Source organism: Trematomus bernacchii, unplaced genomic scaffold (assembly GCF_902827165.1).
Source record: "Trematomus bernacchii unplaced genomic scaffold, fTreBer1.1, whole genome shotgun sequence".
NCBI lineage: Eukaryota > Metazoa > Chordata > Actinopteri > Perciformes > Nototheniidae > Trematomus > Trematomus bernacchii.
This window is the reverse complement of record NW_022987714.1, coordinates 19,032,312-19,055,080: the sequence shown is the minus strand read 5'-3', so window position 1 is coordinate 19,055,080 and position 22,769 is coordinate 19,032,312. Positions and strand designations below refer to the sequence as shown.

The 22,769-nt window shown below is 38.0% G+C and overlaps 2 long non-coding RNA genes across 2 annotated transcripts; both read left to right on the top strand.

Annotated features, from left to right (window-relative positions):
* The first annotated feature begins 9,749 nt into the window (after positions 1 to 9,749).
* On the top strand, positions 9,750 to 11,328 carry LOC117491959. The gene is made up of 2 exons (XR_004556805.1): positions 9,750 to 9,849; positions 10,710 to 11,328. It is a non-coding gene; the product is annotated as an uncharacterized LOC117491959 (long non-coding RNA).
* A 3,038-nt stretch (positions 11,329 to 14,366) lies between these two features.
* LOC117491239 lies at positions 14,367 to 22,109 on the top strand. Its single transcript, XR_004556756.1, has 2 exons — positions 14,367 to 14,478; positions 21,887 to 22,109. It is a non-coding gene; the product is annotated as an uncharacterized LOC117491239 (long non-coding RNA).
* The last annotated feature ends 660 nt before the right edge of the window (positions 22,110 to 22,769 follow it).

Below are 22,769 nucleotides of genomic sequence, written 5' to 3'. Positions count from 1 at the left end.
CCCAGACTGTACGCTAGGTGCTCACCACCAAAGTACAGACACACACACTTAATAACTAGCTGGTGAACACAGTGGAGCGTTGGAGCAGCTGAGAGCAAGATATTTCCGTCACGCGGAGACCAGTACAGAGTTCATCAGGTGGCCAAAAGATAATGAAAAAGACAAATGTTTGCTTGCATGTTAGCCACAACAACCTTGTGAGGTGATCATTTCAAAGTCCTGTATTTGCAATGTTTGTTCTGCTGCCCCAATGTGGCCAACAGTGCACTTTGTTAAAGCAACAAAACCAACCTTAATTGAACTCAACAAAGTAATTTCTGCTTCTTCTGCCAGGTGTGCTGTGATCACAAGTATCCCTGCCGGTGGTGCCGGTGCGTTTGATTGAAAGGGGTCAACATAGTCATCCCAGGACTGGAGGAGTTCCTGAGTCTGTGTGAGGTGGAGGTGTACGGCTCTCGTCTGGATTAAATGAAGAACTGGAGAAGTTCACAATGCAAAAGAAAACCAAAAATCACTTCTTTCTAAAATAATCTCCTAATGACATTGATTTCATTTTGAGAATGTTTAGAGCCCTACTTGCTTACATATTATACCAGGGGTATTCAACTAAAATTAAACGAGGTCCAGTTAGAGACAATCTCCCCATGCAAAGGTCCGGAACATCAAAATGTCTATCTTGCTTTATGAATTAGTGTGATATATATTGAAGTAGCTTGTAGCTTTATCAACGTCTGCATGTAATCAACAACTGACTGCCAATCAAATAAAGAAAGTACAATTCATAAACAACAATATTTATTGTCAATTAACATTGAACTAAACAGATATACAGTAAAAACTGTGGATATGTGTAATGTTCCTCTCGGGCTGCATTTAAAAATAAAATAGAGAAAATAAATAAAATAGCTTTTGAAAATGTGTGCATCTTAAAAGTGCTTGATTTTAGATCAATAAAATAAAGTGTAGCAGCAGCTTGAGTTTCCCTTTTTCTTTGTTAACCGTTTCACATCATGACTTAACAGTTTCAGCCGATTATAGAACAATATCAGTCTTTACACATCATAACAATTGAACAGTTTTAAAGTTTATCTTTCTGTCCCTCTTATATTGCAGTCCCTCACTCACTTTTTTTTGTTCAGTGCGAGAAATGAGCTCGAGCTTGTCCTGCCAGGAGTTTAAATCTGGGCTGAAATGGTGTCAGGGCCATTCTCATACACACATGCAGGTGCTCATTGGTTAGCCTCGGTTACCCTGACCTGGAACGATATTTAGTTTTGATCCTGGTGGACTGATCATATTGGGCTCTGAGACTGTTTATTTGACCTCAGTTCTGACTTGAGAGGGAATGTTTGGTCAAACACTTTGTATTTTGTCTCATAGTGGCATTTCACATTGGCACTTTTAATGTCTTTCATTTTTTTAAAGCACGTTGAATTGCCTTGTGTTGAAAGGTGCTATATAAATAAACTTGCCTTGCCTTACTCCTCTTCATGTATTTAATCCCTTTAGTTACTTTACAGATTTGGATTAATGATGTGAAATATAATCAAGTGTTAAATCAGACTTTAGTTCCACCTGGAGTAAATTCACAAGCTACCCTGCAGTATACAAAGTCATTCAAACTAGCTGCACCTTTACCAGTTTTGATAACACTTTAATGATCAATCATTATAAAACATATCATATATATTATTCTGAAATGGACCAATCTGCACGATCACTACTTTTACTTTTAGTACATTCATTATATTTTGAAGCTAATACTTTTTCTACTTTTACTTGAGTAACATTTTGCATGCAGGACTTTTACTGTAACTGAGTATTCCTACACTCTGGTACTTCTAATTTTACTTAAGTAGAAGATCCGAGTACTTTTCCCACCTCTGCACACGGCATCATATAAACATATATTTATATTTATATTTAACCTAATATATATATAATATATAATATATATATGTCAATGTGATAAACTAATTCCTAGTTAAATGAAACTGTTGGATCAGTGCAGTTATCGCTCTGTGATTAAAGCAATGGTTGCGCAAACCTGAATTTACGGGAATGTTTCATCAGTGTGTCCTTAGATAACTACTGGAACCTTGATCTGCTGACTGGAACTGGGTTCATGTGCGTGGGAGTATACTACATGGTATTAAGTGATTGGATGCTGATCATGATTTTTGACCAACCGATATGAAGTCCCCGAACGACTCAATGGAGCTGGCAATCCCAGGTAATTTACAGCCTGTTTTGTTGGAACACGTTTCAGGAACAATTATTACGTTTTTCTCTATCAAGTTTACCCTGGTGCTAAATTTGTTTTTGGATAAAAAATGCCAACAAACGTGGTCATACCCCGATTTATAGTTAATTATTGACCGCCATATACACAGATAACCTTACATTGCCAAGAAATAGGATTGGAGCAGGAATACCCTTCATTTATGAATGATTCCTCCACTGTGTTCTGATCTGATCACAGAAATGGAAAAATACCAAGGTCGCCAAATTAAAGGCCTGATCGAGGGTCTTCAATTGTGATTCTGTGAAACTGCTGAGTTCCAGGTTGCCAACGGGATGGACAGCAGCTATGTTTACATAGCTGTCCCTGGAAGAAAGGAGTACCTGACCCTCTGTGAGGTGGAGGTGTTTGCCTCTGCACTGGATTAGCATTCAATGTAATGGATTTGCAAAGATGCTGTAATGTGTACACAAAGCATCCAAAATAAAATGTTAAATGTTGTTTGCATGGCGTCAATATTTACTGGTGGAGATTGCAACAACATTGCCCCAAATGACCCCCCCCAAAAAAAAAAACCTCTGCCTTGACTTTTGCTTTTACATGGGACTTGTACACCTTCTGGGAATGTGCTTGTCTTGTGTCATAAGAAAATAACTGTTTTTTTGTTTCTATCAATTATTAAAGAACAATGAAAGCAATGGTTCTGAAGGCAAGTTTTTTATTTTTTAAATACAGACAAAATAGACAAATATTATAAAAGACATCTGAAAGCTTTCTTACCCAAAGTTAGATCAGAAGATCAATCCCCATCATGTCTGTAAGAGTGGTATCTTGATAACTGAAGGGCCGCAGACAATATTAAAGTTCAAACAACTAATGTATGTCTGGAGGCCCAAACAAAGACCAGTTTCCTCTGTATGCCTGAGCCGTTTGTGTTTTTCTGTAGAAAGCATTAATAACAAGACTTCCTTTGGCAAAAAATACAATGAGAAAGAAAGATAACCTTTTAAAGGCCAGTTGTATTTCACAAAAAATGTGGGTATTTACAAAAAGGTTCTGACAGGGCACAGTTGGAGGCAGTCTACTTGTTTTGCCATAAAAAACACAACTCTTTCTGTCATTTTATAACTGGATAAGGAATGAAAGTTTGCCTGCTGAAAGCTGAATGATATGCAGTAAAAATTGTATTTCAAAGCTTCCAAACATAGGAAGATAATTGTCCAAAGACTCTTAAAAACACTGCTGGCCTCTAAAGAAACATTTCAACAACTTTTGAAAACTACAACTACAGAAAAATGTGGATTAATGAAGTTTAATATAATCAAGTGTTAAATCAGGCTTTAGTTCCACCTGGAGTAAATTCACAAGCTACCCTGCAGTATACAAAGTCATTCAAACTAGCTGCACCTTTACCAGCTTTGAGAACACTTTAATGATCAATCATTATAAAACATATCATATATATTATTCTGAAATGGACCAATCTGCACAATGACTACTTTTACTTTTGGTACTTTAATTATATTTTGAAGCTAATACTTTTTCTACTTTTACTTGATACATATTTTGAATGCAGGACTTTAACTGTAACAGAGTTTTCCTACACTCTGGTACTTTTACTCAAGTAGAAGATCAGAGTACTTTTCCCACCTCTGCACACAGCATCATATAAACATATATTTCTCTTGCACTTGTACCTATGAGACAATATATACATAATATATTATATATATATATATATATATATATATATATATATATATATATATATATATATATATATCAATGTGATAAACTAAATCCTAGTGAAACTGTTGGATCAGTGCAGTTATTTCTCTGAGATTAAAGCAATGGTTGCGCAAACCTGAATTTACGGGAATGTTTCATCAGTGTGTCCTTAGATAACTACTGGAACCTTGATCTGCTGACTGGAACTGGGCTCATGTGCGTGGGAGTATACTACATGGTATTAAGTGATTGGATGCTGATCATGATTATTGATCGACTTTGGGGGAAGATATCATACAAATAGTTCAGCTTCAAGGGTTATTATCTACAGACACTTCTTGAAGTTCTGAGATCACGTAACTTCGACTCAGAGTTATTTTGTTGGGACAAAACCTCTATTCTCACCGGGAACCAGGGTAAGCATTTCAATTCTCATTCCTACTATTTTATTTAAAGTGGACCTATTATGCAAAATGCACTTTTGTACGTCTTTTATACATGAATATGTGTCCCCGGTGTTCCAGGGAACTCACCAAGTGTCAGAAAACACAACCCTCTCTATTTTCCTCCATACCCAAATCTCTAAAAAAGGGGCTGCAACGGATCTGATAAAAACTGATCCAGATTTGAACACTGTCCTGACGTCAGGACAGTGGCGCTACGGCTATTGGGCCAACTCCACCAATCAGGAGGAGACAGCCACGGCCATTGTAGTACATATGCCAGGCCAGTAGATGGTGCTGTTCTCACTGAATCTGCCCTTGCAGAGCAGAGCTAAAAAAAGTGCAAATTGAGCGAAATGAGGCATGGCTAAAATGCATGATCTGTTTGGTATTTTGAAAACAGAAACGTATAAATATACCTTATATAGGTATGGCCCTACAATATATCATTTAAATATACCATGATACAGTAGGTCCACTTTAAAAATCTTGTATGTTTCAAACATTTTGTATTAATATGAATGTTTTGCAGTGGTGGAAGACATATTCGGCTCCTTTACTTAGGTAAAAGTACTGATACTGCATTGAGAATGATACTTAAGTAAATGTTTTTAAGTATGATATATAAAAAGAAATCTAAATCCCAAAAAATCTTCACATTTGAAAATCTAGAACTGTGAAAAATGTTTACACCCAAAACTGTATTAAACAATTTGTAAAAGCAAAAACAGAAATTCTGGTTAATAATCTGGGGAGATTTACTCCTAGGATCAAACCGGAGGTCACAAGTAATGTAATGCACTTTTCAGTGACCTCCCGTAAAAAACGACCGACAGACTTCAGCTCAACCAAAACTCTGCAGCTCTGCGGATAACCAGAACTAAGAAGAGAGAACACATTAGTCCAGTTTTAGAAGCTCTTTACTGGCTTCCTGTTTACTTTAGGATTGATTTTAAGGTCCTCCTCCTGACATATAAGGCCCTTAATGGGCAAGGACCTAGCTATATTGCTAACTCCCTTGTCAGCCACAAGCCGTCAAGAACACTGCGTTCTTCTGCTGCTGGTTTGTTAGAGGTTCCCAGAAACAGCCGCAAAAAGACGTTTGGTGATGCAGCTTTCATTAATTATGCCCCAAAGCTATGGAACAAAATACCTAGAGACATCAGGGATGCCTGCTCAGTGGAAGTCTTTGAAAAAAAACCCTCAAAACATATGTGTAAAATGTAGCCTTTTAGGAAGCAAACTCCTGCTCTCTGCTGCACTTTCTCAATGCACTCTGATGCATTTTGACCTGTCACCTGATTGTGTGTTGCACTATCCTCCTTTTAAAGGGGACCTATTATGCAAAATGCACTTTTTGATGTCTTTTATACATAAATATGTGTCCCCGGTGTGTCAGGGATGTTTTTTATCTTACAGACAGGTTACGAAAAATCATGTATTCTCAGAGAAGGAATATCCAATCAAAGTCAAGGATTTAACTAAACTCTTCCCCATTGTTAATTCTTTAAAGTAATATTATTCGTTCTTCTTCGTGAAAGGTCTTCATCATAAAGTATACATTCAAATTGCAGCTTTCATTTAATTAACAGTTGTATTAAATATGTTCAACTTTAACCTTTACTTAAGACATAAGGGGCGGGATCATGGTCTTAATGTTGAAATCGAACTATTTCAATACACTTAGATCTGATTTTCATTTCTTAAATGTTGCCTTTCAGAAATGTGTTTTATGTTAAATATATTATTTTAATGACTATCCTAGGTCTCATCCAGAATGATGAAACTCAGTGTTTTCCTTCTCATGCTCCTCATGGAGACGTGCTCAGTCTCCACTTATCGTGAGTATGAATTGTTTGTATAAGGCGTCTTCACTATAAAACATAACAGGGAAGTGAATGTAAGGCTGTCCGTTAGCAAGAAAAGCAGGTTTATACAAAGTAAGTTTAATTGTCTAGATCAGTGGTTCCCAACCTTTTTTGTCTCGTTTACCCCTTGAGCTGGTCTCCATTCTATAAGAGCCCCCTCACTCATCTGTGATGATGCACCTACATTTTTTCTTGTTAAATTTTTTTCTAATCGTATTTAACCAAACTGCTCCTTAGTTGATAAGTCACCCTTAATACAAATGCATTTAATCTTGACCTTTACACTTATTCTAGCAGTTTCAACATCTTTTGTTAAGACTAGAGCTTTTAAAGAGACACTCGACCTTGCTTATCTTTCGTAAACTTTCACAACCCCTGGTTGGGAACCACTGGTCTAGATTATAGCTTTAGCTCCAACAAAAAGAGTTATTTAATGCATGAAATATTGTAATCTCACTGCTCACATTAGATCAACCCGGTATCACGGCAAGACGTGAACATGTGACGATCTACCATGCTGGGAGACGTGAATATGTCACGGTTTCGTCGCTTCAAACGTGACAGTTACACAGTATTATTAACATGGCCCAACCAGTGGAGAAATACCGGGAAGTGCCAAGCAAATGGTCTACCGCGCCTATTGGTCGGTTTTTATTGCCAAAATTAGATGTTTTTAATTTATTTTTTAATCGTCACACTCGATTTCGCCGATTTTCTTGTTGCCCTAGCTGGTCGACACCTCTTTTAGCAGAAACAAAGGCTACATTAATGTATTAAATCGATGTTAATCCATGTGTGTGGAGGTGTGGATGTGGAATTAACGGACGTGACGTTGTGCGATTGCGTTGCCAGGCATCGTTATGGTGTAAATATAACCTATCTACCAATTGGATCAAATATAAAAGTCAGCCGAATTAGTATTGATACTGCAAGGAGACGTATTGTGTGAAAAGAAATGTAAGATGTTGTTTAATTGCTGATATATTTATGATCCACGTCACGTTTTCAGTTTTGGCGGCAGTGCTTCCTGTTTGTCTAGAAGTCTTCTCATCAGGGCTCTATAAATAGAAAACTACGGCAGATATGTCATATTTAATGCAGCCGAACCGTGTATTACAATGCCGTTATGTGATGACCTCCAAAGAGAAAAGCAAGCAAACTCGGAATAAAGTATTATTATTTTTTTTTTAAATGTTTTCGGATTTCACATCAACAGGAGTCCGGTTAACTAAAATGTCCGTGCGGAACAATACCCCCAACCCATAGATCCGTGGGTGAATAATGTCAATCACCACATTACACACATCCCTTCACATTTACATTTTAATTTACATTAAAGTATTTTGTGAGGCCTTCTAAAATGTTTTTAAATATAATTAGGGTTGTAGTTGAAGAGTTTGTAAATTGCGTTGCCTGGCAACGCAATCGCACAACGTCACGTCCGTTAATTCCACATCCACACCTCCACACACATGGATTAACATCGATTTAATACATTAATGTAGCCTTTGTTTCTGCTAAAAGAGGTGTCGACCAGCTAGGGCAACAAGAAAATCGGCGAAATCGAGTGTGACGATTAAAAAATAAATTAAAAACATCTCATTTTGACAATAAAAACCGACCAATAGGCGCGGTAGACCATTTGCTTGGCACTTCCGGGTATTTCTCGACTGGTTGGGCCATGTTAACAATACCGTGTAACTGTCACGTTTGAAGGGACGAAACCGTGACATATTCACGTCTCCCAGCATGGTAGATCGTCACATGTTCACGTCTTGCCGTGATACCGGGTTGCATTAGATATATACTGTATGTTTTGCTGCTCCAATAACTAGTTATTGTTATTGTGGAAATACTGTTTAAATGTAACTGTGAACACATCGCCATGTAAGAAATCCCAGCAAAGCGACACAAACCAATACAGAAAACACATTCAATCTCCAATTCATCAGCACGTGTTCAGCGTTTGGAAATAAAACACTGCATAGACATTAAAACACTGATAAACATCTGTATCAAGTTGGCAACACGTGCATGCTGAGGCAACATGCTGCAAATTCAGAAAGCGTAATCCAACTCACAATGGAATAGTTTTTAATGATCACCGTTCACAGTTCTAACATCAAGTCATCATTTACTTTTTGAGAAACGTGCAGCATTTCTCTGTTTGTAATTTGTGTTTTTTCTATTTTCTGTTTTCTTTAGTTGTTGTGCGTTGAATATTCAGGACCAGTTATTTGTTGGAACACTAATGTAGCTTAAACCATTTTCCAATGTGTGTATTATAATTATATATTCAACTGTCTCTTTTCTAGAAAACGTTGCGTTGAACAGAAAAGCGACCCAATCACAGAGTTATCAACATGCACCTGGATTTGCCAGCAAAGCTATTGATGGAAACCGTGACTATAGGTTCCCTTCTGGATCGTGCAGCCACACTAATGGAGAAAGCAACCCCTGGTGGAGAGTGGACCTGCTGGAGCCCTACATCGTCACCTCCGTCATCATCGCCAACAGAGCAGACTGCTGTTCAGAAAGGCTTTTGGGGGCACAGATCCACATCGGCAACTCTTTAGTCGACAATGGTGCATCAAACCCACTGTAAGACATTTCCTGCACACATTTTATTCATTTGTTTTGTGTAACTGTCTGAGCATTTTGTTTATCTTCTCCTCTCCCCTGTTAATTGCGCACCACCAGTAGACAGAGGTGTATTAAGATGCTTTACTTGAGTAAAAGTACAGATACCCTAGTTTCAAAATATTTCATTACAAGGAAAAGTCCTGCATTCAAAATGTTTCTTAAGTAAAAGTACAAAAGCATTATCAGCAAAATGTACTTAATGATTAAATGTACATATGAATGTGACATTTCTAGATATATTCATGCATTAAGAAGCATTTTACAAGTTTAATTTTATTTATATGATTTGACTGTTTTGTGACTTAAAGAGTTCGTCCCCTAGTTTAATTGTTAGAGATACATTTAGTTAAAAGTAGCTAAAGCTGTTTAATGAATGTACTGGAATAAAATTACATTATTTCCGTATTGAAATGTAGAGGAATAGGAGTAGAAAGTAGAATTAAATGGAAATACTCAAGTTAAGTACAAGTACCTCAAAATTGTAAATGTACTACCCACCTCTGCCAGTAGATTCTCATAGAAACTGTTCCTAAATGTTTCAACCATGTCATTTTACTTATTTGCTTATCAGAAATATAGGCAATGCTGAAGTGCGTTAAACTTGCATCGTCTTTCATATCTCGCAGTGGGTGCCCCACTGATTGCAAAAAGGAGTCAGATTGTATAGAAGTCTATGATGAAATTACCAGTTACCTTTTATCTATCTGTTGAAGCCTTAGGGGTATAACATGTCATTCATGTTCTTCTTTCTTTCTCACTTTTATTCTCTTTCTTTTAGGGTTGGTACAATTTCTACAATAGAGTCAGTACACTCTGACTCTCACTGATCGTGTGGAGGGACGCTATGTGACTGTGCGTATACCGGGTGATGGAAAGCTCCTTACCCTCTGTGAGGTGGAAGTCTACGGGTACCTTGCCCCAACTGGTGAGGGTTTGGGATCTTACATAAATAATGTGTGATTTCCATCTAAACAAGGAACTGTCATAAAAGCCAAGTGGCTGAAAAGTTAACTCAATGCAGAAGTCCCTAAAACCTGCATTCTTTCTAAAAGTCTGATTGTGTAGAAGTCTATGAAAAATGTTCTTGCAACTCACTTGATGTATTACCGCTGGAAAGAGTGTAACTATTAGTTTATGATCTCAATTGTTTGTTTCAAGTCTTCTTCAATCCAGCATGATGTTCAAGTTGTAAAATATGGTCCCATTAATAGGAAAAAGAGAAAGGATGTACCAGCCTTTCATGTCACTTATGATTACTAAAACAAGTCTTATTTTATTTAAAGTTTAATTTGCCAAAACTGAATGACACATTTAGTTAGTTAGTTAGTTACTTAGTGCAGTTGTAGTTAAATATAACTTTAACTATAGACACAATATATTATAGACTACAGCATAATATTACTTTAATTCCTATTTTCCAATAACAAATAATATATAAAAATAGGATTGGAGCGGGAATACCCTTCATTTATGAATGATTCCTGCAATGTGTTCTGATCTGATCACAGAAATGGACAAATACCAAGGTCGCCAAATTAAAGGCCTGATCGAGGGTCGTCAATTGTGATTCTGTGACATGATTTGAAAACATTTATTTAAACATTACTGAAATATAAATATTGTTCATTATCAAGCCCTAATTAAAGATCTGCAACCAACATTCTAACCAAGTAAAGCGTAGAAACCTAATGACGCTTTGAGTGCATGTTGAACTTAAAATGAAAAGCCTATTACTTCAATAAACCCTTCCTGAGGTTAATGTAGTGATTTCTGCTTCTTCTACAGGTTTGCTGTAATCACCAGCATCCCGGCAGGTCAAACTGAGTTCAAGGTTCCCAACGGGATGGACGGCCGCTATGTTTACATAGGTATCACTGGAAGACATGAGTTCCTGACCCTCTGTGAGGTGGAGGTGTTTGGCTCTGCACTGGATTAGCATTCAATGTAATGGATTTGCAAAGATGCTGTAATGTGTACACAAAGCATCCAAAATAAAATGTGCACCTTAAATTGCATTGTTTGCATGACTTCAAGATTTACTGTTGGAGATTGCAACAAAAGTCTGCCTTGACTTTTGCTTTTACACGGGACTTGTACACCTTTTGGGAATGTGCTTGTCTTATGTCATAAGAAAATAACTGATATTTGTTTTTCTATCAATCATTTAAGAACAGTGAAAGCAATGGTTCTGAAGGCAGGTTTTTTATTTATTTAAATACAGACATAATAGACAAATATTATAAAAGACATCTGAAAGCTTTCTTACCCAAAGTTAGATCAGAAGATCGATCCCCATCATGTCTGTAAGAGTGGTATCTTGATAACTGAAGGGCCGCAGACAATATTAAAGTTCAAACAACTAATGTATGTCTGGAGGCCCAAACAAAGACCAGTTTCCTCTGTATGCCTGAGCCGTTTGTGTTTTTCTGTAGAAAGCATTAATAACAAGACTTCCTTTGGCAAAAAATACAATAAGAAAGAAAGATAACCTTTTAAAGGCCGTACAGTTGTATTTCACAAAAAATGTGGGTATTTACAAAAAAGTTCTGACAGGGCACAGTTGGAGGCAGTCTACATGTTTTGCCATAAAAACACAACTCTTTCTGTCATTTTATAACTGGATAAGGAATAAAGTTTGCCTGCTGAAAGCTGAATGATATGCAGTAAAAATTGTATTTAAAAGCTTCCAAACATGGGAACATCATTTTCCAAAGACTCTTTAAACACTGCTGGCCTCTAAAGAAACATTTCAACAACTTTTGCATAAAAATACTTACACACAAATAAAATATAAAAATAGCGTACTACAGAAAAATCTTTCCCCAGATCAGCACTGTGCAGAACAATAGAAGAAGTCAGATGTTGTCAAGTTTGCAAAGGGTATTGCTTCACAGTATGTGGACATCAATGATTGGGCCTGCCAGACAAAATGTACTTCTTAAGCCAAAGTCAAAGAAAATAAATTCCTAACATTAAGAAATAATACTGATGTATGAACAGCATGTCTTTGAAAACACTGTTTCCGAAAGTAAAGATTCTATATGACAGAACCAAGAGAACAATAAAAAGCTAGGAAACCTTTTGGTGTAATGGAAACATTGCTGTATGAAAACAATGCAGCAGTAAAGATGGTTGGCAACAGTCCACAGATACTGAGAAGTCAGGGCGAAATGTCCAACCGCTCAGTGAATCACAGCACCGCAAAGAGGGGGGACCGTTGGGCTTCGAGTAAAAAGCAGCAATGGCAGTGACTGATCAAAACCTAGTGAAAGATCAACAGGTGCTGAACTAGTCCATCTCACTGTGTTATCTGAGATCTTTGGAGACTTTTAGAACTTTGTAGATGTCGTTGGAGACGACTGTGGTGAAGTGGGGTCGTGAGCTTCTGGACATGTGGGTGCAAAGGGGAACTTTACCCACGTTTTGGGAATCCTCAATGTCCCAGATCTCAGGCATGCTGCACCCGGGCCTGAGCGAAGAGAAAGGAAGACATGGTTAATGAGAATGACACACTATTTGTCCTGCAATTCAAGTCAATTTAGATATTTTAAATTATTATATATAATATATTTACATAACCATGTCCTAAAATGCACACATGAGTGGTTACCATCAAATACAGAATACAGGGTGCCATGATTTAACCATACAGAAACACTCTTTTCGGCACCAGTTAAAGAGGCCCTATTATGCTTGTAGGGGTTTCCCCTCTTCTGTAGTGTGATATAAAGGTTTTTGTGCTACATTAGAGTCACAAAATACAAATATGAACCTGAAAATGTGCATAATATTTCCTCTTTGGTGCAAAAATAAAAGTTTAGAGTTTAACCCCAGATCAAATGCATACTAGAGAATGCAATTCCTGAAGAAATTGCTAGTGGGAATGCTTTATGCTGAAAAGCTGACGCTAAACTGCTATGCTGAAATGTAATGTGTAAGAAGAAAGTGAAGAATTTAGATTGAAATGATACATGAACACTGGGGGCTTGAATGTGTGATGAGAGAAGAAAAGAAAGTAAAAAGGCTTGGAAAAGCAGCAGAATATTTGAAATGCAAACTTTTGAACTAACTTGATGGCGAATGATCTGTCGCCATGCCAACGGCATTTGATGACATCCCATAATACGCTTAGATGCGTTGATGGCTGCATCATTACCAAACCTGTGAAGTTTTGGGCCATTTGGAGCATTTTCACTGAAGTTATGAGAAAACCGTGTTTCATGGCAGGCATTATGTTGCCATGGCAACGGCATGTCCCGTAGATGTCTTCACGGCTGGATTGTTAGCACACATGTGAATTTTGAGCACTTTTTGAACATTTTCATAGGAGTTAAAGGGACATCGTGTTTTATGGCGAGGGATGCGTTTCCATGGAAACGGCATATGGTGAGATTTCAGATTTGGCGTAGAGCTGTTGAGGCATGGACCGGTGTGGCAGAGAGAGAGAGAGAGAGAGAGAGAGAGAGAGAGAGAGAGAGAGAGAGAGAGAGAGAGAGAGAGAGAGAGAGAGAGAGAGATATTTTCCAGGTTGTTGTGTAGAGAATATTCAGGAGAATATTTGTCATTGTTCCAATGATAATAAACAAACATTTGCATAAAGCATATTTGTCCACTCATATGTTGATACGAGTATTAAAAAACTTGAAAAATATTCCTCTAAGGTACATTTAGAACAGATAAAAAAATGTGCGATTAATCACGATTAACTATGGACATCATGCGATTAATCGCGATTAAATATTTTAATCGACTGACAGCCCTAGTAAATATACAAAGAATAGACACTGAACATGTATTGCATGTGCCAGGTGTGATCCATGTGGGGGGATGGGCACATGAGAGCGGGAAATGTGTCAAATATTTCTGTGTGTTTGTGTCAGGTGTGATTCACATGGGGGGATGGGCACATAAGGGGGGGACACACATCTAGAGTATATGTGTGTGCGTGTGTGTGGGTGTTTATGTGTGTGTGTGTGTGTGTGTGTGTGTGTGCTTTATCTGATCGGGAACACCATGGGTGTTACAAAGTTGACTAAATCATCTAAAATACAATGAAAGTGGTGATCAGCAATTGTATATGTTCAAATGTCTACTGTGAAGGATATCATAAAGCCTTAATGCAATCGAATGTAAAACAAAAAAATTATGATTGATGAAAGTAGTAAATCGGTCAGATTTGACCCGAAGACAACAGGAGGGTTAAAGGAGGGTTTTTATTCACTATTATTATTTTTGCTATTTTTTAAATAAACAGATGATGACTTAATTTGATGCAAATTGATCTACTGACCATTCAGAAATTAATACAGTAATTGAATATATATATTATTCAGAAATGGGACATTACGCACCTCTGTACTGCTTTACTTTGCATTTAGTTGTTCTCCAACTTGTGCACCGTATCAATGCTTTATTGTGCTCCTCGCAGGGAGAGAACCAAGCTGGTGTACTCCATGTACAGCCGCATGTCTGCAGACACAGTGAAGGGGAACCTGATGACGCTGGGGGTGGACTTCTTCGTCCTGGAGGATTCCTGGTGCACCCGGAGAACCAGGTACCCTCCACATCACCAGAGCCCTCTCACAGGAGGGGGGACTTTTCAACCTGTTTTCTGTCATATTTTATTTTATAATATGATAACACTGTATTGCAAGATAAAGTCTGGAATCTTTCCTACAACATCAACGAATAAGATTTAAGGAAAGTGTTCAGACACTCAACAAACATTACAATCACAGAAGATAATATTTCAGAAACAGGTTTATTACCAGGTAGGTTACACCAGAGCCGTATAATAGAAGAGTTACGACATCTCCGTTCACTCCAATGGACCAGTTTTTTCACAGCAATGGCGGATCGTGGAGCCGTCAATAGTTCCCCGGAAGTTAGCTTGCCGCTGACTTCCGGGGAACTATTGTGGGCAGCAGCACAGTAGAGTTGCAGCATAATAGACCGTTCGTGATGGACTTTTAAAGGTAAGAAGACGTTTAAAGATTTATATTGCGGATATTATCAGCACATCTGAGTCAAATGAACATGTGTATTAAAGGATGTTAGTGGATTATCCCTAAATCAGTAGATTTAGGGAACGTTTACAGATAACAGATTAGGCTAGGATACCGGATAAAGTTAGCAACACACGTTAACCATGAACAGTTATTCATCCGTTCTCCTAATGTTATTTCATCCAACGTTGTGGAATTAGAGAAACAGGGCTTCTAAACGTGATTGTGAGTATGAAATGAACAGTTAGAACTGACTGCTGTCAGTTGGAGTGATGACATCATCGTTTTCCATTACACAGGTGTTTATAGTTGAGCTAACGAGCTATGAAGAGATCAAAGGTTTGCATTGTTCTGAATGAGAGATAAACCTCTTACATGTGAACGTTTTGTGGAAGAACGATAACAGATATCTGTGAAATTTCAAAACGTGAAGCATGTCAAGGAAGTTGAGTATCTGAAGTGTCATTTTTGTGTACTTTCGGGTTAATAATGTGGCCTTTTTGGCAGTTCAAAAAAATATGAAGGCACATTTCAAGATTTCTTACACTCTAGCTGTGACATCACGCACTCTAGTTAATGTTCAAATCTGAAGAAAACCTCTTTAACAAGGTCTGAACAATGTTTAATATCTCTAAAAGTAAGAATCAGATTTAAAAGTTGTGTTACACGAATAATGTCGGAAAGATGTGTAACATTTTAAAGTTGGAATGAGGTTTCTGAGTGAAAGTATGAATGAACAGTTAGCAGTTGAAGTCGCATGAAGATTTGTTGAAGTCTGAAGAATTTCTCCATTGACTTCAATGGTTAAAAATGTGATGAATTATGGGATGTATCTCTGGAATTATGAAAGTTATGAATGATAAAAGCAGTCGATTCCTGACCGAGCTGAACGTTTTGATGTTTGAAAGGAGTTTCTGCGATGTTGAATGTGGGAGGAGAAGACGGACAAAATAATTGGACGGAATAATAATAAACTTTTCGTCCGTAGCATAACATATAGTTGGAATGCTGTATCAGCATTCCCACTAAATTAAGTCAAGGTAACACCCTTTTCACCCCGGTTACACTTTTCATTTGTCCTGTACGATGGGCGCGGTAAGTGATGAAAGTGGGGGATGTTGACTTATCTGGCGCCCGCAGCTCACAGCCAAAGTGCGAGCAAGCCTCCAAGCGAGCAAGAGAGAGAGAGAGAGAGGGCGCGCATCGGTACCGCGGATTGTTGTTGGATTGAGGCTGATAACTACAGCTCAGTGAGGTAATGGACTCTGAGTGTTTAGATAGTTCACTTTAGTCTAAGTCAGGGTTTTTCAAAGTGTGGGAAGGTGAGCCTCCCCTCAGAGAACATAAGAACAGCCGCGCCCCCCCTCCCAATTATTATTGCTATTATTATTATTGTTGTTGTTGTTGCTATAATGCAGGGGTATTCAATTGCATTTCAAAGAGGTCCAGTAAGAGAACATGTCATTAAATGCTCTGTTTTCACTGTCTACCTTCCGCCATTTGAAATTAGTCCGACTGTTTCTCTCCTCTTGTCTCGTCTCTGTGTGTGTTTGAATCTATCGTGCTGACTCACTGACTGCACCGATTTGATTGGCTGAGTAGCGTCACCTCCTTAAAACATTAAACAATAATTTCTTTAACCTTTTTATCTTTTTTATATTGTATAAAACTCCCCCACTACTTGGACTATTCCTTGCACCCCTCTAGAATAAGCCTGAATGGTCTCAACCATATTGCATCGTGCACTTATTGTTATAACAAGATCGCAAGGACACTGGTAGCGATCGGACAATTGAGTGTTGTTCAGTTTGTGTGTTGAGGAACATGCGTGTGCGTGAATGAAAATATACCACACACCCAATTACAATTGCATGTTCAATTCACTACCCTGGAAGTTAATAAAGTTGTTAAAGTTGGAACAGCCTGTGGACAGCCGTTCTTCCTTGCATGTCAGTCGCCGACACCTTCTCACAGAGGACAGGCAAATCTAGCTATATTTTCGCACGCCGTGTTCTCAACACATATTTTTTTTAACATTTTCAACATCGTGGATACATCCTTATATGCTCCCGGCAACACACTGAACGTCAACTTTGCCTCCTTATTACACTCACCCCTACTTTAGTGGGAACAATGAGTCTGCGTCTTTGATGCACACAGGAATAAACGCAGATCATACTCTGGCTGCAGCCTTGACTGGCACTTGCTTTTGATCAAAGTCAATGCGGAAAACCTGCACTCACACAGGTAGGTGGAGGTGAAGGGAATGAGCACTTTTACAGCCTTTTTGGCGAGGTGGGGGAACTCGGTCTCCACAGACAGCCAAAAGTGGGCAAGTGTCACTTTACTCATCTTTTTCTCGTTATTTTTTATCTCACGCTGCGCCTCCCCTGAAGCTCTCTGGCTCCCCCAGGGGAGGCGCGCCTCACACTTTGAAAACCGCTGGTCTAAGTTATCTCAGTGGGTCTCAAACGGTTTGGTCACAATTTATGTAAACAAATATTTCCAAGGCACACCTTTATAATTATTGGGATAAACAGGTTTGAAATGACACTAAACCAAAAATTAAAATTAAAATTAAAACTGGATATTAAAAGAAATGCATGAATAAATAAATGTTAACTAGGTAAAATAAGATATAAATGAACAACAAAAATAAAATACGTTACATTTATTTGTTATTGGCTATGGTAGGTTATTGGTTATGTTCACATACTTATTTGATTATTAAAATGTAAACCGATCTTTTTCATATGGGTGTTTTAGAGTTGTACCCCCTAGATCAACACACTCTCACTCCATAAACGTCCAGGAGCGACGCTTGGTCAGGGTCCCGAGGCATGCAGTTGGGACGCTCCTAGGCTCCTTCAGCTTCATAAACAGACGCAAATAGCTTTCAACTGATTGCAATGTATTCCCATCTGCGGCGGCATTTGACGCTCATGGAAGCACAGCATTCGTTTGTGTCGGAGGCTGTTAAAGGCAATGTGAGCGTCCATTCCCATTGGATAACGGAGAATTGTACACCCGGAAGTAAGTATTCCCCTTACTGTCGATTGATTTGACAGTGATATCTCCACTACTCATCAACTCAAAAACACCAGATTATCCTTGTTAATTAAACGACATTGATAGGTTTTAGTGTACAATGCTTTTGTCACGTTTTCCCCTTCAATTCTGAGAAACAAGTCGTTTTCTATGAGTTTTGGATGGCCGAAGACATTATATTACCCACAATCCTCTGTAGCAACCATAGACTGTATATTGCAACAGGCAACAGCTTCGGTTCATGTTAATTTACAAACTCTTCAACTACAACCGTAGTTATATTTAAAAACATGTTAGAAGGCCTCACGAAATACTTTAATGTAAATTTAAATGTAAATGTGAAGGAATGTGTGTATATTAACTGTGGGTTTTTCTCTGGAAGTTTTTCCTTGTACGATGTGAGGGTCAAAGGACAGATGATGCCGTTTTTCTCATACTGATATTCCGCTATGCACGCTGGGATTTGGTGTTTATGCGATGTGAAATCCGAATTTTTTTAAAGAAAATGTAATAATACATTATTCCGAGTGTGCTTGCTTTTCTCTTTGAAAGTCATCACATAACGGCATTGTAATACACGTTTCGGCTGCATTAAATATTACATATCTGCCGTAGTTGTCTATTTATAGAGCCCTGATGAGAAGATTTCTAGACAAACAGGAACTGCCGCCAAAACTGAAAACTTGACGTGGATCTTAAATATATAAGCAATTAAACAACATCTTACATTTCTTTTCACACAATACGTCTCCTTGCAGTATCAACACTAATTCGGCTGACTTTTATATTTGATCCAATTGGTAGATAGGCTGTATTTACACCATAACGGTGCACAGCTGATAGAAAGGGACACCTACTGGTTAAAGCACGTTATTGCATTTTATAATTGTATTATTAGATATTAATAGGAGGATGTGCAAAACAGACAAACTAATAAGGCTTTATTTAAACATTAAAGAATACTTTAGGTTAAGGTATTCTTTTGAATAAGAAAAAAGCCTTGGGGGGTATAGAAGATGAATGGATGAAGGGATGAAACCCTCTTTGATGGTCACACATGCAGAGCACACAGCACACACAGTGAAATTTGTATCTACAGATAAATATTAAGCCTGACAAAGTACTTAACGTCTAATATATTGCTTTCCTGCAATGTTAACTATGTTTAAGCACTTATTTTAACTGATATTATACATATGTATTATACTCTTATAAGATGTATGTAGATAGTATAATAAATGTGCAGAATATGACAATGTAATGGTGGAGGTACACACATATTGATAGATGTCTTGTAATGCACTGTTGAGGAACCTGCGACCCAAGTTTTTCATTTATTGCATAACTACACCGTAGTTGTGTATAATATGATATGTCAATAAACCTTAGAAAATCTTGAAATCTTGAATGGGATGTGCAAAATAGTCATTATATACAGTCTTTAATTAACTATTAGTAGAGAATAACGACGAGTAAAGAATATACTTTATAGGGATCCTATTAATATCTAATAATACAATTATAAAATGCAATAACGTGCTTTAACCAGTAGGTGTCCCTTTCTATCAGCTGTGCACCGTTATGGCGTAAATACAGCCTATCTACCAATTGGATCAAATATAAAAGTCAGCCGAATTAGTGTTGATAGTGCAAGGAGACGTATTGTGTGAAAAGAAATGTAAAATGTTATTTAATTGCTTATATATTTAAGATCCACGTCAAGTTTTCAGTTTTGGCGGCAGTTCCTGTTTGTCTAGAAGTGTTCTCATCAGGGCTCTATACATAGAGTTAACTACGGCAGATATGTAATATTTAATGCAGCCGAAACGTGTATTACAATGCCGTTATGTGATGACTTTCAAAGAGAAAAGCAAGCACACTCGGAATAATGTATTATTCAATTTTTTTTAAATGTTTTCGGATTTCACATCGCATAAACACCAAATCCCAGCGTGCATAGCGGAATATCAGTATGAGAAAAACGGCATCATCTGTCCTTTGACCCTCACATCGTACAAGGAAAAACTTCCAGAGAAAAGCCCACAGTTAATATACACACATTCCTTCACATTTACATTTTAATTTACATTAAAGTATTTTGTGAGGCCTTCTAACATGTTTTTAAATATACCTACGGTTGTAGTTGAAGAGTTTGTAAATTAACATGAACCGAAGCTGTTGCCTGTTGCAATATACAGTCTATGGTTGCTACAGAGGATTGTGGGTAATGTAATGTCTTCGGCCATCCAAAACTCATAGAAAACTACTTGTTTCTCAGAATTGAAGGGGAAAACGTGACAAAAGCATTGTACACTAAAACCTATCAATGTCGTTTAATTAACAAGGATAATCTGGTGTTTTTGAGTTGATGAGTAGTGGAGATATCACTGTCAAATCAATCGACAGTAAGGGGAATACTTACTTCCAGGTGTACAATTCACCGTTATCCAATGGGAATGGACGGTCACATTGCCTTTAACAGCCTCCGACACAAACGAATGCCGTGCTTCCATGAGCGTCAAATGCCGCCGCAGATGGGAATACATTGCAATCAGTTGAAAGCTATTTGTGTCTGTTTATGAAGCTGAAGGAGCCTAGGAGCGTCCCAACTGCACGCCACGGGACCCTGACCAAGCGTCGCTCCTGGACGTTTATGGAGTGAGAGTGTGTTGCCTAGATCTAGTCTCTAGTAATTCTGCTCAAAGTGCACCAGATTGAAGCATTTTACTTTAAAATGTTAAAACAAATCTTTTCGGGGGGGCATACCCCCGGATCCCCCTAGAGGATGTAACGTCCACCCCCCAATTAAAACATGTTCATACAATACTGAATAGAATATAGCGTATATCCCTCAATTTATCGACAATAAGAATGACAATACATACTTCCGGGTGTAAAGTAATATATCTATCATACTGTAGATCCTACACATCCACTGGAGGTAGATTCTGAAAGTAAAATATACACTTCTCACTAGAAATGTAATCATAAAGCATTATTATGGCCAAACTATCCTACAATTTAGGATTTTCCACTGAAAAAAGTGTTGGATTCAAGATTCAAAGGTTTTATTCTCATATGCTCAGCAGCTACAGTGTAGAAATGTCAATGCAATTCTTCTGACCTGAGCTCCTCCAACAATGCAACATATATAATAAAATACAAAAATACAAAATAAAAAGTAGTGCAAAAAGTGTATATACATGTAATATAATAGAATATGATATTTACAAGAACAGAATATTAAATGAAATAATGTAAATTAAGAAAAAAATTAAATACGGTGTATTGTGTGGATAATAGACCCAATCACAGTGAATGTTCAAAACTACATTTGATACTTTTTCTTTTTCATCTCACAGTGCACATATTTAACTAATCATAACATAAAGCTAAAAGTTAATATGAAGCTCAGCGCAAGTTCTTTCAGGAAGACTGGTTCCCACGCTCTCATTCACAATTCTCCCTCACTCACTCGCCCCCTTTCTCAATTAAGCAAAGGCGCAACTTACCCCAAACCAATCGACTGCGTCTTATTCCCCACAGCCAATCACAGCACACCCGGCAAAACGTTTAAATCTGCTCTACTCTCCCCTGACAGCATCGTTCAGGAGAATTGATGCAACCCTCCTCCACCTCCTTCACCTCCAGTTTTTTCAGATCCAAGGCAGGATAGCCCAGAAGAACCCTCATCACTCCAGATTTTTATTTTTCCTTAGTAATCACCTCCACCAGTGTCTAGACCCCGGAGGGGTTTCTCTTTCTTGTCGGCTTCTCCTCCCCCTTAATTCATCACAGTATGATGGGGTCTAATCTCCAAAAACACTATTGTGCATACGGCAATAAAATATGTTATCAACTTCAACTAAGTCTCTCCTGATTGAACTGTTTTTCCTTTCTCTTTTCAAGAGTGCTTCAGAGGATGGCTGAATTCACAAAACGTGGAGAAGACCGAGAGGGAGAAGTTGGCCGGTTACTACATTTCACAAAAAATACAGGACCTTGTGAAAAGCGGAAAGAACCAGTTGAAGGAAACTGTTTAAAAATATGAAGTAATGGGTGTTTTGAAAATGTTTTCAAATTTGTGTTAATGTTCATTGTGTGTTATAAATTATTTTCCTGCTTCTAATCATTTGATGTATGAGTATTTATTTACAGACAATACATTCTATACATTCTGGTACCTTTCTGGTAAGGTAGGTGCTCTGATCTGAAATGATAGATGTTCATTGAGCGACTGCAATTGGGTGAGAGTGTTTCTTCATCATATATGACCAGCTTAACCATCAAGTAATCCCAGCTAAAGTTCTACTCAAGATCATACCAGTCTGACCAGCTAATGGTGACCAGCTAGAACACTGTGACCACCAGCTTTTACCAGCTATCCTGACCAGCTAATGGTGACCAGCTAGAACACTGTGACCACCAGCTTTTACCAGCTAAACCAGCTATCCCGACCAGCTAATGGTGACCAGCTAGACCACTGTGACCAAACCAGCTATCCTGACCAGCTAAAGTGTCCAAAACCCCTCTAAACCAGCAAACTAATCCAGCCTAATATTGACTGGCTGGTCAGGCTGGTTAGACCAGCCTTGTTGGTCTAAGCTGTTTTTTTTCAGCAGAGACAGCACAGAATAATTACCGAAACTAAGCAAAGTGTTTTTATTTATTTATTAAAATTATAACTACAATCCGAAAAAACAGGGGAAGCCTGGCTTCCCTTGGCCTCCAGGAGAAAACGCCACTGGTTCAAGGGATAATTCTCACCCACCTCTTGCTCTTGCCCTGCACT